Genomic DNA, 15,418 nt, shown 5'->3' with positions numbered 1-15,418 from the left:
CAAGATATTAGAAAATTGGCAAGGGTTTTAGAAAAAAACATCAATTAAACTTTTGACATCCTATATAACATGACACTAGAGCAAAAGGAATTGCACACGTTAAGTACGGAAGTACACGTTCCAGAGGGAAACTGGGAAATTGGCACATGGTTCTGGGTCTTGTTACGATCTTGGGGCTGGAAAATGTTTGCAGTTCTGATGATGATCCTTGGAATTGTACTGTTTTGCTGTTGCATGAAGTGTCTTCCTGTCATCTGTGCCATGATAGGGGGAAGTTGTGCACAAGCAGTTGGTAAACTAGAACCTAAGACACATAGGCTGGTAAAAATTACTAATGCCTTGGTAATGCAGGACATCGTCATGAAGGAATTAATGGCAATCAATGTTTTTGAAGATAGCGATTCAGGATGCTCTGATGATGATACATGGTTTTCGGATGATGCTAATGTTTTTGAATAATGCTCTTGGATTAGGCCAAAAGGAGGGTTTGTAAATGTGAATTCAGAAGAAGGTGGTTGTGGTGTTGGTGAGGGTGTGGGTGCTGCTGAGTCAGAGGTAGTAGCAGCAGCAGCCCTGGTGGCCACTGCTTGGAAAGGTAGGTTTGAGGCACAGAATTGCTCACAAAGCAATTTCTGCACAAAGCAATGTGCACCGCTGCTCTGTTATGGAAAGCCAAACACGGATTGCATGGCAGCTGCGGGGCGTGGCCTGTCATAGGGCTGTTGTGGAGCACGTGCAACAGGAAAGTGGCCCTAAATCTTTTCCAAAAATAAGTAGATGCAGAAGGGACGTTCGACCTCTGTAACTGTGCACTTTCACAGTAACACTGCATACATTGCAGAAAATAGTACTTTTTCGATGTGCACGGGCCTGGATCGTGTCTGCCAAATAAGGGCCCACGTGCAGCATGGTTCCGTTCCCACGGGAATGCCGTGACTGTTCTCCATTGGGATGGTGGCCCGTGGGATGAATATTGGCCGGAATATTTTGTGCCCATGTGCATAGGTGTTCTACGGATACCCTTGGAATCCCAGACTACTTAAAAGTATGGCACATGTGCCCCGAACAAGCTGGGTGTGTGAACGGTACAGTAGATGGGATGTTCACGTGCAACGGTATCCACAGGACGTGGCTGAGCGATTGTACCTACTAAAAGTACATCACACGGTTTCTTCACATATCTTGGCCAGGGCTGGTGTTACCAGGCGTCAGAGGAAGAGATACCCATGTGCAAAGTTGTGTGACCGACAAACGTATGGTCCTACAACTACTTAAATGCGGTTCTGTGAATGCAAACATGCAGCCCCTAGGTGCATCCTACGGATGCTTCCATTGTAACTGCGCGTAGGCCAGCCAGGTGCGGCGTTCGTAGGACTCCTCCATTTTCCTCACTTGCGATCATCACCACCAGTACTGTGCCCCTCATAGAAATAATGGGCTTGTTAAAACAAAGGAGAAGGGACTTATAAATTCAGTAACAATTTACATATCAAACTTTATTCCACACATTCATAGCCACTATTAGAAAAGTGAAGGGGGACCAGAAACGCATACATATACCGTGGATTTCGGCATTTCTACAAGTTGGTCGAGCAGGGAGGAAGGGATTGAGGACTCATCGGAGCATCTCTCATGACACAGAGTTAGCGGGATGGCGGGCTGGAAAATGGGGAAGGGGGCATATGCAGGTGGGACAGTGGTATTTTATTTTCTCCATAATATGTCCTTGTTCGAAATCTTTCAAGGTGGATACATTGTTCAGCAATTCATCCATTTTGGCATCCAGGTGCTCTAGTTTGCTATTTACAACGTTTCCTTCAGTTCCTGTGGCTGTATGATGCTGTGGAAGAGGTGCCGCTTGTGGTGTACAACTTTCTATTGCTGTATGTTCTGTTAAAGAAAAACAAATGTCTTTAGTATACATGAAGTAATATTTTGTAATTGTGTTACTTTTCACACTGTGATCCCAACCTTTGGGGTTACTATGGTCACTCATTTCCTCATGCAGGAAGTTCTCTTCCAGCCATTCTAGGGTGCTTGCGATTGTAGTAATTCTTTTAACACTGTGGTGCCTACCAATGGGGTTATCGTCCTAACTCATTTCGTCATGCGGGAAATTCTCTTCCAGCCATTCTAGGGTGGTTGCCAATGCTGCGCACAAATAGAAAACATAATTCTTTGCTACTATTGTACACCGCAGGATATGTGAAAATGTTAAGGTAAACTTTGGTGTACTTACCACTTTGCAGTGACGTTCTACTCTCAGTAGTTTGCTGAACTAACTCTGCCTCTTCGTTCTTTTTTCCTATCTAAAGCAGCCGTGCGGTAAGATTGTTGATGGCAGACATTACTTCTCTTGTTGGTGCATTCCATTATGCTGCATACTCTATGCCTTTGCGCTGTTTGTTTCAAAAGTACATAGTTTGTAAACAGACTGCATTTTCACTTCCAATTCACATACTTGCTGCTGTTTTATGTTTCTTGTCTTTGCTGCATGGTATCACTATGTACGTCCACTCCTCCCTTTCTCAGCAGGTTGGACGCCACCTGATGTCCGTGAACATATGCACTGTGGCTATTTGTATGCAGCCACCGGTTTCAGTATGCTGTACAGTACATCTATACAAACTAAGAATATCCTGGTAAAAACCTTTGCAATTCAGTGAAAAAACATTGTTAAAAGGACATTATGGTTAAGTTGCGCTACTAAAAGCCTATCACTTTCCCTGAAAAAAACATGATAAAGGTCAAAGTAAGACTGAAAAACCCCAGAAATTCGCCAGTTATGGTAAGCTACGCAACCATAACTCGCGCCACCACTGTGCACTGCTAAGACTAACACCCATGACATGAAAGATGACATCACAAATGTTTCAAGGCGCAGCAAGGCAAGCGATAGGAAACAGAGGGAAGACAGGCAACAATCCTACTAGGCCAGGTGACATTGAGATAGCGCAAGTGCAGGCGAGGGGGAAGGGGAAAAGTTCGAGGGAAAGGGGAGAGGGAAGTGTAGTATGTAGGATAACAGTAAAATAAATAAAGACAATTAATAAAAGTACGGCCAGCTGGTAGCAAGTGCAAGGATAAGTGCAGACATCAATGGTCAAGTGCTAGTAGGTGCTGTAGGGATACACAAACAATCCCTGAGTGCAAGGGTTGCCAGGGGGATGTGCAGGTGTGCAATGGCAGGGAGGGGAGCTGGGCCTGAGATCAGAGGGTAGCCAGGTAACCAGTGCAGTTTCAGATTCAGCCAGGAGATCAGCAGGGGTGAGGAGGAGAGAAAGCAGGAGCAAAGAGGAAGGTCTTGAGGTGCCTCCAGAACCGGAGATGGTGGGTGCAAGTACAGTAATAGTATGTGAACTGAAGTGGGTAGGGCCTCAGGCGGCTGCCTTATGGTTGTGGGTTGTGGTCAGTGGGCAGATGTTTGGGCGTATGGCCGTATTATGCTGTAGTAGTTGTGGCCAGGCCCTGGACTGGCCAGAGGCCATAGGCCATACACCCAAGAGCCTAGGGCCTGTCAACAACCACTGCAGTATAATACGGCCATGCACTCACGAATGTGACAGTGGCATATGGATTGCACACATATGTGTATAAGATACAATTTGCTGATTACAATGAAGCATGACACTAATAATCGTATGCTCACTGTATATATTGTTGAGGCACTGTACACCTTTTTTAACTCAGTGCAGAATACTGTGGAAGTGGCAAAAGCAGATTTTAATATTGTGGCATGTGGAAATGCAGGAGAAATCTTTGTTTCATTGTCTGTGATAAAAGAAAACATAACATGTTAAGGTATGTACTTCATAATGTCGTGTTGCATTCCATTCCTTACATGTATGTGCTTTAAACAAGTGTACTGTGCAATGTGCTCAGTTCCTGTGTTTGTTTGCATAATCTTTGGATCTGTGGTAAAAAAAAAAATCCATGCAGGATTAAAAAAAAAACTACATTCATTTGTTGTTATGTGGAACACTCTATTTCATTGATGTGTGCAGTACTTACAGGAATGTTTAAGCTTTATATCTATGTGGTCTTGCTGTTATATGCACTGTTGCATTAGGAGGAATTGAAATGGTGTATGATTTTCCTTTTGGAAGTGGTGGTACTATGGTTGCAGTTAGATACCAGTTGGCGTGTTAATCTGTTTCCTCTTTTTAACATTATCTAGATTGCTGTTGGTGTTTCCTAAGTACTGTAGTATTGCAAACTAATATTGCAGGATTGTGTAGGCAGTTAGATACCTGTTGGTGTATTCTACCTGTTGGTAGTTTGAAAGTTGCTGAGGGTATGTTTGTAACATTGTGATTGCTGAAGGTTGATTTTGTCAGTTTGACCGCTGGAAGTAATATTTCAGTACTGTGGGTGCACTAAGATACCAGTTGGTGTATGCTGGTTGTTTATTCTTAATATGTGTTGAAGGGTTTCCTCAGAAAAAACTTACTTTAATTTTTGCTGGTGAATTTCAAATTGTTTAGTTTGGTTTAGTTTAGTTTATTATTTATAGTGTAGTAATGGGAAGTAATATTGTAGTATTATGGTTGCAGTTAGATACCAGTTGGTGTATTCTAACTGTTTACAGTTTCTCACTTTTGCCGGAATGTCATCAAGCACGTTCATTCTTGTTGACAGAATAACATTTTTCACTATTGTGAAGTGCCTTTGCAGTAGTATGGGTGTAGTTACATGCAGTTACATATTTATTGCAATGGTATGGGCATTGATGGGCAGCTGTTGCCTTATTCTACCAGTTGGTCATTTCACAGGTCATTGAGGACAGTTGGTAGAACCTCATACTCAGTACTGTTCTTTTTAAGTACTATGTGGGAAACAATATTAGTGTGTCCTTTCCACAGTTGTTGTTTCTGTGACTATAATCATTGGGTCACTGGTGAAAAGAATGTATAGCAGCACAACTGAAGTCTGCGTGGGCCAGTTGGTATATGCTAAGTTGTTCCAGTTTCACAGGGCAGAAGGTTATTTTTCTTGTTTGCAATTACATATCTGTTGGTAGGTATTGGGCAGTAGGATATGCTACTTTTGTTGGTCAGTCAGTACATTTTGGTTTAAAGAATATTAAGTACGCATTTGCAAGATCTGCTGGTAATCTCTGTTTCAGGGTAATGGAAGTATCATTGCATTCAAACAACCCACATTTCTTTTTAATTCATGCAGTATAATGATATGCAGTGGTTGTCGCACCCGTGTGGTAGATTATGACTACTGTTGTGAAGGGTTTCTTGCCAAGTGATACTTGCCGGTGTGTGAAGCTAGGAAGCTTGCAGTAGTTTTTGGTATCATCTGCATTGCATCGTAAAATAATTACTATTACTTATTGGCTATGTGATTGTATCTGTAAGGTAGAACGATTGAATTAAAAGTATGACATAATATGCCATGGTTGCATTTTGTACCAGCTGTTGAAATGGAATGGATTCACAGTTAGTTATAGATAAATACACAAAGCTCTTGTTAGGGATTTGTTCCTGCCCCACATGGCTGCAGAGAGTGCTTGTATGTTTACACATGTATGAAATCTGGAAGTTTTTTATTTATAGGTATTTTTTGCTTTAAGTACTTACAGTAAGTACATTAGAAATTCTTATCGATCTTCTAGTGTGGTTATAGTGAATCTCACCACTCCCGCACAGTAGTCCAATTCCTGGCTTTTTCCTCAGACACGGTAAGTGTTGTCAGGATTGTTTGTTGCATTTCTATGAATGAATAGCATTTGCAAACACAACTGGTATGTGCCGTTTAAGTAAATGTTTTCAACAATTGGTGGCAATTGGAATAGAACATTGATTGCTACATTTGCATAGCAGTTCACACCAGTTGTGTTGTAAATTTTGAATGGACCAGAAAGTTCTGTGTCTGAGTCATTTGATGGAAGTCCACATGCTTTTTTTGAAGAGGTACTTCTCTTTGTTTGTACATCCTTCTGTGGTTGTGGTAATTGATGGAGTAGCAGCTGCTTTCAATTTCTTTTGTGGTATCTTTGGGAGATCACGTATAAATTGTGTTTGCACTAGTTTACTTTTACAAATGTTGCCTTTTTGAGCGACAGGATACATTTTGAGATGGGGTGTATAGAGTGCACGTAGTCTGTTGTACTCTACAATGCAAGGAATGTCAGCCTTGACTTTGATTGCATCACAATTGACTAGAAATAGTCCTTCAAGTGTACATAGCCGTGACAGTGCTACGCAACTCATGCCTTCTTTAAAGACTGTGCTGCCAATGTCAATCAATGCTTGATCTAAGGTTATACCTTCCAATTTGTGATTAGTGATTGCATATGTGCATATGCTAGAGACAAAGAAAACTGTTCTCTGCGTACATACATGTCTTTGAAAAGAAGAAATGGTGCTGTTGAGCATCCTATCCTTTTAGCTTCTGAAAGTTTGTCAAAGTGGATGTTGACAAGCTGAATGCTGTTGTTGCGTGGTTATGTCTGCAAGCCAACAACTGAACCAAGTGCTCCATGAACTAAACCTTGCACCACGTTAAGGTTACACTTTAGCCTTACTTCACAGTTTAAACACAATGTCAACATTTTCTCCAAACGAGCAATGTTGGAGATAGTTTTGTAAGCTATTTAGTCGTGCGGTGGCTTGTTGACACATATTTACCTTTATGCTGTGCACGTCCAGTTTGTCTGTAGAGTAAATTTGTACTATTGGTTGCATTTCTTTTTTCAACATTGTTTCATTGAATTGTGCACAGCTTGCCATGGTTGGCATTAAGGACATACATTTTACATTTTTGTGTGCTAATTGTTCCATGAAATTAGTAGCAGATGTGTTATGCCTGCATAGCTCATGGATGTGTCTGTTATGTAAGATAGACTGTGCTTCCTTAGAAAGCACACCAATCCAAATGCTTTTCAAAATGTTAGCGTAGGTGAGGTCTGCCGAATTACGCATGTTTTCAGTTAGTTCTCTGTATTGGAAATGTCATCAGAGATTTACATTTCTTATGCTGCCAAGTGTGTTACGGCACAGTTTGTGTCCTTAGGTTATAAAAATAGGTTCACCTTTCACTGGTGTTAATTGAAGATCTCCGAAAATAATAATGTGTTTTCCTCTGAAGAGTTCTTCGTAGTCCGTTTTAAGGACCTCTTGCAATCTGAGGTGAATCAAAGCCAACATTAGGTTAGAGACCATGCTCACCTCATCTATTAGGAGCATTTTCATTTGTTTCAAAACTCTCCGTAGCTACATAGCAGCTGCTGCTGCAAGTTTGTAGTAGTCTAATTTGATTTGGTGTTCTACTGGAAGGAGTAGCACTCATTGTAAAGTAACACCACCAGTGTTGTAGGCTTCTAAACCTGTGAGGGCAGTTACAACAGCATAAAGCTTGTTGTTTGTCGTCAATTGTTGGAGGAATTTGCTGGTGATTTCTAGTAAGAATGTTTTGTCTGTTCCAGCTTGACCACTTACATACAGGAGTACAGGTTTATAGTTTTGACAGGTGCAGGTTTTAGTTTTGTGCTGCACACCATGTTCAATTTCTTTAGTTACTTTATTCGAAAATACTACACTGCTCATTATTCAGTTTTGATTTCAGTAGAGCAATGTTTTCTTCAGATTGCCCATACTGAAACATGGTGTTTTCTACTTCAGTCATAGGTAATTCTGTCTCATTAACTATGGAAATTAACAAGGAAGGCTCTACAAGTGGTTCTTGGCTTCCTGTTAGGGAAGATTGACTGCTCTCAGGGGTGTCTACATTTAGTTGTGCATGAAGTTCTTCTTCTTGTTGGAGTTCATTGTCAAGCATGTTTTTGCACTGTTTACAGATTGTATCTGTTAAAGTGCTTTCACTTGCATTGAAAGCATCTTCATAGGAGGCATGGGTGTCTAATAAATCTTCTTCTTTTCTCCATGGTTTAAAACATTGCAGTAAGGGCATGTAGTAAAGTTCTCTATGTTGAGGAGTGTTTAATGATAGCTTCATATGATTACTCAGACTGCGCTTGGTAAGTTTATCTAGGCTGCCGTCACAACCTTTGACTATTTACTCATCTGGTTTACTATTATTTTTGTATGAGAACTTTTGGGCTATGTGGCATAGACACATGTTTTTATGAAGCGGTACTCCTGTTTGGGTAGTATGTGTCCAATACATTGTTTTTCAAAATGGCCTGGCTCTTGGGATCATTTTGGGCTATTGTTTTTATATATTGGTATGATTTGAGAACTCTTTTTCTGGATACTGCAGGACCAAGGCTTAGTCATACTATGTTTTTAGATTTCCCATACAAGGCTGTGCCGGTTAAACGGTCGACGGCTTTGTAGCAGTCACTTTCTCTATGGGAGAGCATTTCTATGCCAAAGCTGTATAATGTTTGTGACAGTGTTTTGTCAGTTGATATGTTAGCCCAGAGGTCTTTCAGCTCTGTTTTCTCAGCTTTGGTTAAGTAGGCTGTGACATATCGGGCAACTGCAGTGAAATGTCTGCAATGTACGGCACATCTATGTTTACATTCCAGAGGAGGGCAATAATTGCACTGTAATCATTTATGTACTTTGATGTTTCGGTTCTTTTTATGCAGTATGTGTTCTTAGGAGATTTGGCTTTCACACTGTGTCTAACAGAAGACATGAAGCTGTTTACTTGTCCTTTTGCTGAAACTGGTCTAGGGAAACCAAAGCGGCATGTGGTGTAGTATGTGCCTTTATTTTTATATTTGCGTCGACAATACTTGCCACACTTGTGTCTTTTTTAACCGCAAAATATGTGCATGTACGTCACTATGTGTGCTTTCTGAAGGGTTTTCGCAAGTAAATTCAATTTAAATAGAACACATCTATTAAACAATACATAAAATACATTTTCATCAATGTTCACAATATATTGAATTCCAGTGCCCACAGATTGTTTTATTGAGCAACAGATCTAAACACACAAAGGAATTGTAACATTGCAATAGCAGCATCTAACCGAAAGGGTTAGAGAGATAATGGATATATAGTATGAGTGTTGTGATGTAGTATGAGAGTGAATACATGGTAGAAAGATTGGAAAGGTGAACGGTGGTGTTTGTAACCAGTCCTGAAATTATTACAGGGCAATGGAATTCAATATATTGTGAAAATTGTCAAACATTTATTTTATTTATTTTTTAATGTATGTGTTCTAATTTGATAATGAAAAAAGTATTGGTCGGCATTTGTAAAAAGACAATAAATATTGATAGCGATCATCCCTCTCTTCCACTGGTCCATTGTGTAGTGTTTGTCTAATTTCAGCCTGAAGGACCAGCTGTTTGAACCTGGCATCCCCATTTTTTGATAAAAAAGGATTTCGCAAGTGGCATATTTGTGAATGAACTGTAAAACAGTGGCATCACTGTCCTGACCAAATTTAGGAGCATCTTTTATCCAGAAAAGCATGTGGATGTATGCTGCTCCTATTCCTTTCTCCAGAAGTGTGTTGCACTGCTCCGAGGGCGGGGGTGGGGGGTTGATTTATTACAGATGAAGTGCAGCATGGCAATAAAGCAGTGATGGCAGTACCTTGACACATTTATAGGTTCAAGAGAGCAGAGTTCTCCTGGTGTTTTCATGTCTATCCCTGCTTTGTTTTCATTTGCTATGAGTAGGAGATTGTGCAAGTGTTCCCATGCATACTCTGCATAACTTAAGGTGACACACAATGTGGGTGGACCAAGGTTTCGTAGCATACACTGTACATCTGCGTGATGTCGGAACCAGTATTCTTTTGTACCACACATGTTTGCCAAGAGATTTGTGATACTTGACTGTTCATCTTTGTCTTGCTCCTCTTGAAGTAGCTGCGTAGCAGACATGTTTTAAAAATTGGAACCCGTTTTAAATGTGTGGCCAACCCCATAACATAGAGTTGGTAGTTCAATTTCAAAGAGGAGGTGGAATATGTATTCAATTTTTTGTCGGAAGCTTGGGGCTTCAAAATACATTCGTAAAAAGCGGTATTCTGATGCTGTTATTTGTGTGTATCTTTCATCATACCTTCCACCTTTTCCAATAGGAAAGAGTAGAGGAAAGGCTCATGCTTCTACGCTTTTTTCCCATATGCTGATTGGAGATCCTTTGGCTTTCCACATTTGATATGTTTTTAGTGCATCATCTATGCTGTCTTTGGAGTGCAGTTGGTGAATTGTGTACTGGTCTCAAATATTGATCTATTGGTCGTTGCACTCCCTAAGTTTCTACATTTTCTTTAGGGTATAGTGGCAAATAAACAACTTTGCCAAAAATGCCTTTCAGGAATTCAGAAGGAGGCAACTTGGCTGTTTACAGTTGAAGGTTTATTATCGATTGAAATGGGTGTACGGTTTGGATTAGAATGCTCTCATACAAGTCAAGCTGTTGGAGTGGTTTTGGAAGTGGGAATATTTCTAAGTTATCAGTGATAGCCCATGAAGGCATTTGGTTATTGTCAAGATTTGCAGTGCAGTATGTGCAAAGTATTGAGGGGTTAGTAATTTCATATTTGTTTTCTGCTAAAAGGTAGAGAGCTAATTGGGACCTTTGGGATTCCTCATTGTCATCTATTTTGTATGCTATATCTACAGTTTTGGTGCTCTTTGTATAGAAAGTTCTGCGACTACATAGACATAAATGGTTTGGTGCTCTTTGTATGAAAAGTTTAGCGACAACATAGGCATACATGGTTTTGTACTTCAGCAGATGTGCTTTTAAACTTCGCCATTTCTTTTTTGTACGTGTGTAATAGAAGGTTGGCATCTGTAAGGTTGTCGCTACTCTGTTCTAAAGTTACTGGATTTTGTAAGTGCTGTTCACTTTGAAAATATTTGCTTTGGATGTTGTCTATTTCTTCCAGGAGTTATTTGGCTGTGCCATGTAGGAGAATGTGATTTAAATTCTCCAGTGCAAGCGGGACTTTTTGCATAGTACAGTCTCTGAATGAGATGTCCTATAGCAGAATGGTGTGTTGCTAACATTTTGATGTGGTGGAAGGTGCTTTTGCAAGCAGGCCCAGAAATGCAGGCTAATGAATGTCCTTGCAGTCCTGTGTTTTTGCGCACTGGACGGGAATCCATGGTTTGTAATATTTTCACTTTTAATTTGTCTTTGGTTTCAGGGGCGTAGGAGACCCATAAAATCTGGTGGGGACAGGGGACATCTTGGGACTTTGCTTATTTATTTATTTATTTATTGTGTTTTAGTCAAAGAACTCAACTTTTCCCAAAATTAAAATAGCAGTACCTATTAAATCACAGATATCATCAATGTATAAAACAAGAGAAAAGAAGAAGAAAAAAACTGAAGAAAATTAAGAAAAAGAAAAGCAGTTTAGAGTTCAAAATCCTTCAATTTGGCATTTCACTTCAGAAGGCTCTGTTAACATAAAAATGTTACCACTTCCCAGGTTACAAGGCTTTCATGGCCTGAGCATAGCTTGTCCCAAAAAGATTGGGTGTCCACCCACCATTGGGTGGCCCTGCAGCAGAGGAGGGCGATGTAAAAGAGCAAGAATGGAAAGTGCTATGAGGACTGTGGGAGACTATAAATGACAGCAATTCGGGGTGTGGCAGAGTCGTAATCTGGGGGTGTCCGAAAAGCACATGGCCATGACTCTTTTTATTAAGAGCATGGAAGTAGTCATCATCAGTGGCACCTAGGAGAACACAAAACAAGACTTGTAACATTAGGTCATGAGTTATCATTAGGTCCCTGGAGGCCATCATCTTTCCTACTGCTTTGGATGAGGTCATGTTTGAAAGTACCTAAGCAGTGATCGGGCCCGAGTAGGGGATTAAGTCAAAAGCTGATTAAAAATGGCAGGCAGCCAATGGGCTGCTCTTCATGCTCGTAAGTCATGCAAGTCATCCTCCCAACCCATGCCAGCCCGGCCTGCACTGCACCTGAGAGGGGGGCCAGCCAGTGTGCCACTTGACTTACCTTAGTATTGTACTAGGCTGGGTGAGGTCTCTCAGGAGGCTGAGTCGGAGTGCTAAATGTCCTTCATGAGCTTAATCCTTTTGGGCCTGGGGAGTGCTCGTTAGGGCAGTATCAAGCTCAGACTGGCCTATAGGGCAATAGGCCCATGGCCGATGCAAAATGCTGGTGTGGGCCAGCTTTATGGCCAATATGGGCCAGTTTGATGAATTACTTCACTATGCGGCTAGTAGTTTTGACCAGTGTTGCTGAATAAATATTCTTTAAATATGAAAACTTATATTTATGAATACATGTACATGTATATATGAATACATTATTAAATAATAAAACTAAAACTGCATTCTGCATCTCAAGACTGTGTCACTCCTAGATATTGTGGTCAAACAACATTGAGTTTGCACTAAAAGTTTACTGTGTTGACTTCTGCATCTAGATATTGTGGTCAAGTGACACTGAGTGTGCACTAAAAGTTTACTGCGTTGAATTCTGTTTCTAGATATTGTGGTCAAGCGACATTGAGTTTGAACTAAACGTTTATTGTGCTGAATTCTACATCTCTAGACTGTGTCACTCCTATGTGGTCAAGCAATACTGTGTTGCATTCCACCCCTGTGACTTGAATTCACTGAAAGATTACTGTGTTGAATCCTACCTCCTAAACCGGTGTCCCAACTAGACTCCATGCCCAAAGATAACTGTGTTGTACTCTGCATCATGAGGAAACCTACCTCATAGGGCTCCCCCACATCCGGATGGTGACCCCGAACTACCCATTACTCCATGCCATGACTCCCCACCACCCATCTAAATCTAAAAAGAGAGCTTCACTCTGGCGTGCCTCCCACCTCACTCCTCTTAAACCCTCCCCCTCCCAACCCAACCAAACTCATCGCACCCTTACCACCCTCCACCCGCCATTAAGATATCCCTAGTAACCCTCCCTGTGAGACCCCGCCCCTATCAAACTCCCAAGCCAGAGGAGCCCGATGGCGTTCCAAAAATCCAAAAGCCTCTCTCTCTCTCTCTTCCATTCTGTCCTCCCAGCCTCCTCTGATTATACCGCCACTCCTTTCACCCCTCAATACCTCAGAGTCCCCATGCCTCAACCCATCACAGAACTGCCAATCCACGCCCAGATCCACCTCCTCCTTCCCTCACCCCATGTCCTATCCCCCCATCGACACCAGCCAACATCCCCCCGCCATATCCCTTCCCCTCTCTAAAAACTGCATGTATCGCCCTGGTAAGAACAGTGGCCTCATCTCCATCACCCTCTGACCACCCCACCCTCTCTCACACACCGACTGCACTAAAAACCCTGAAAAGTAGAAAACGAGCCTGGTCCCCTTCAATGACTATCTACTCCTCACCTCTCCTATCTCAACCAAACCCCGCAATCTCTCATCCCATCCTCTCCACACACCCCCTACCATCCTCATGCTTCCAACCCCTCTCCCTCAACTTCTCCCCCCGCACACCAGACATCCCCAGACCCTTGAGACTCACACAAGAATCTCCGGCCCCACATCCCTCTCCACCCTCTGACCAACTGCCCTCCTGCACCCGCCTTCCCAACTCTACCATCCCCCTCTCACATCCTCCACCACACACCTCCATCAACCTGACCCCACCATCCATCAACCAGAACCCGCTAACATCCTACCTCCCCTCTTCCCTTCCTCTCCCTGCCCCATCGAACATGAATGCCCCACCCCCCAAACCAACCCCCCAAATCCACCTCCCCTACTCCCTGTAGACCCACTACCCACACCCATACAATCTCCAGGACAACTCCCCACTCCGAAGTCAGATGCATCCTTTTTAATGACCGCTCTTTAGGAAAAAACAGACACAGCATCTTTGACCTCCTCTGACAATTCTGACCTAGTCTTTATCATGGAGACCTGGTTCTCCAACGACTTTGCCCCTGTTGCCCATGAGGCTTTCACCCCCGACTACTCCCTCATCCCGCTCAACAGACCCTCTAGAGGAGGTGGCATGGCAGTCCTTTTCAAATCTCACTTCTCCATCTCATTCGTCGACTCCCAGACATGCACTCCATCATGTGAATCCCTTTATGTCAAACTCTCACTGCCTCCGATGTTCTCCCACAGCTTCAAATCCCCACCAACCCCATGACCCATTCACTGGTCAAAGGTCTTGATGCACTTAACCTCTCCCTTCACATGAACAGCTCAACTCATTCTAAAGGGCACACCCAGATGCTATCTTCAGCTCTCATGACCTGATACATCTAGCCGCCCCCTTACCACTCATCTGATCAGATCTCTTTGTCATTCCTTTCACCATCCTCTCCCCTGCCTGAGACCCCTCCCTGAACCCGCTGCCCCTATTCACCGCAAATGCTGGAACAAACAAAAGATCCTCCCTGACCTAGCTGAAGCCCTGCTCCACAGACCCCCCACAACTACCCCCCCTGAGGAACCCTTAACCATCGACTCCTTTGACTCATGGCTCAATGACTCACTAATTCCACTCTCCCCCTCATGCCGCTCCTCCTCACTCCTTAGACCATTTCCCAAATGGTTCACTCCTGAGCTGAGGATTGCCAAACAACTAAACAAATCCCTGGAATGCAAATGGCGCGAAAAAAAACAATCTCAGTAGATCCACCTTCACCTTGCACCATCGCAAATATAAAGCAGAAATCCGAAAAGCCAAAAAGGCCAACTACAACAATCGAAATAATCAACTGTGGAATCCGCCGCAAGGAACTCCACAGAATCCTATCTTAATTTCTCAAACCCACCTGTACCTCTGTCCAATCAACCCCATCACAATCGCTCTGCAACTCTCTCTCGCGCCACTTCCACACCACTGCTCCCGACAGAATGATTTCCCTTAACAGCAAACTGTCCCTCCTCACCCCAGCCCAAAAACCGACCACCCTATCAACCATCCCCTAGCCCACCGCCGTAACACCAACTTTACCCACTTTTGACTCCTTCCACCCAATCTCCAGAGAAGAATTTTTCGACCCTCTTTCTGCTTGCAAACCTCTGGTTCCCCCCCTAGACCCATGCTCCGCCTCAAAGAAAATTCTCATCCACCTGCACAGGAGAGTACGCTAGAACCACCCTAAATGACTCCCTAAGCTCTGGAATGTTCCCTGATGCCTTCAAAATTGCACATGTCAAACCTCTTCTTAAAAACCCATCCGTGACCCGCTCAAACCCAAAAATGACTGCCCCACCTCGAACACCAGATTCCTTGCAAAACTCATCGACCGAACTTCATACTCCCAACTAAACGCCTTTGTCAAATCCAACAACCTCCTCGACTCGCCCAATCAGGCTTCAGACCGCGACACAGAACCAAAACCACTCTGGCCTCAATCTGGGATGATCTTAAAATCACTGCAGACTGCAGGATGTGCTGCACTAATTCTCCTAAACCTCTCTGCCGCTTTTGACATAATCAACCACTCATTCCTTCTTGACCGCCTCCACTCCGTAGGAATCCACGGAACTGCTCTCAAA

The sequence above is a fragment of the Ambystoma mexicanum genome, chromosome 6q (assembly GCF_040938575.1).
Source record: "Ambystoma mexicanum isolate Mex_15411 chromosome 6q, UKY_AmexF1_1, whole genome shotgun sequence".
NCBI classification, from domain to species: Eukaryota; Metazoa; Chordata; class Amphibia; order Caudata; family Ambystomatidae; genus Ambystoma; species Ambystoma mexicanum.
Note: the sequence above shows the minus strand (reverse complement) of the source record.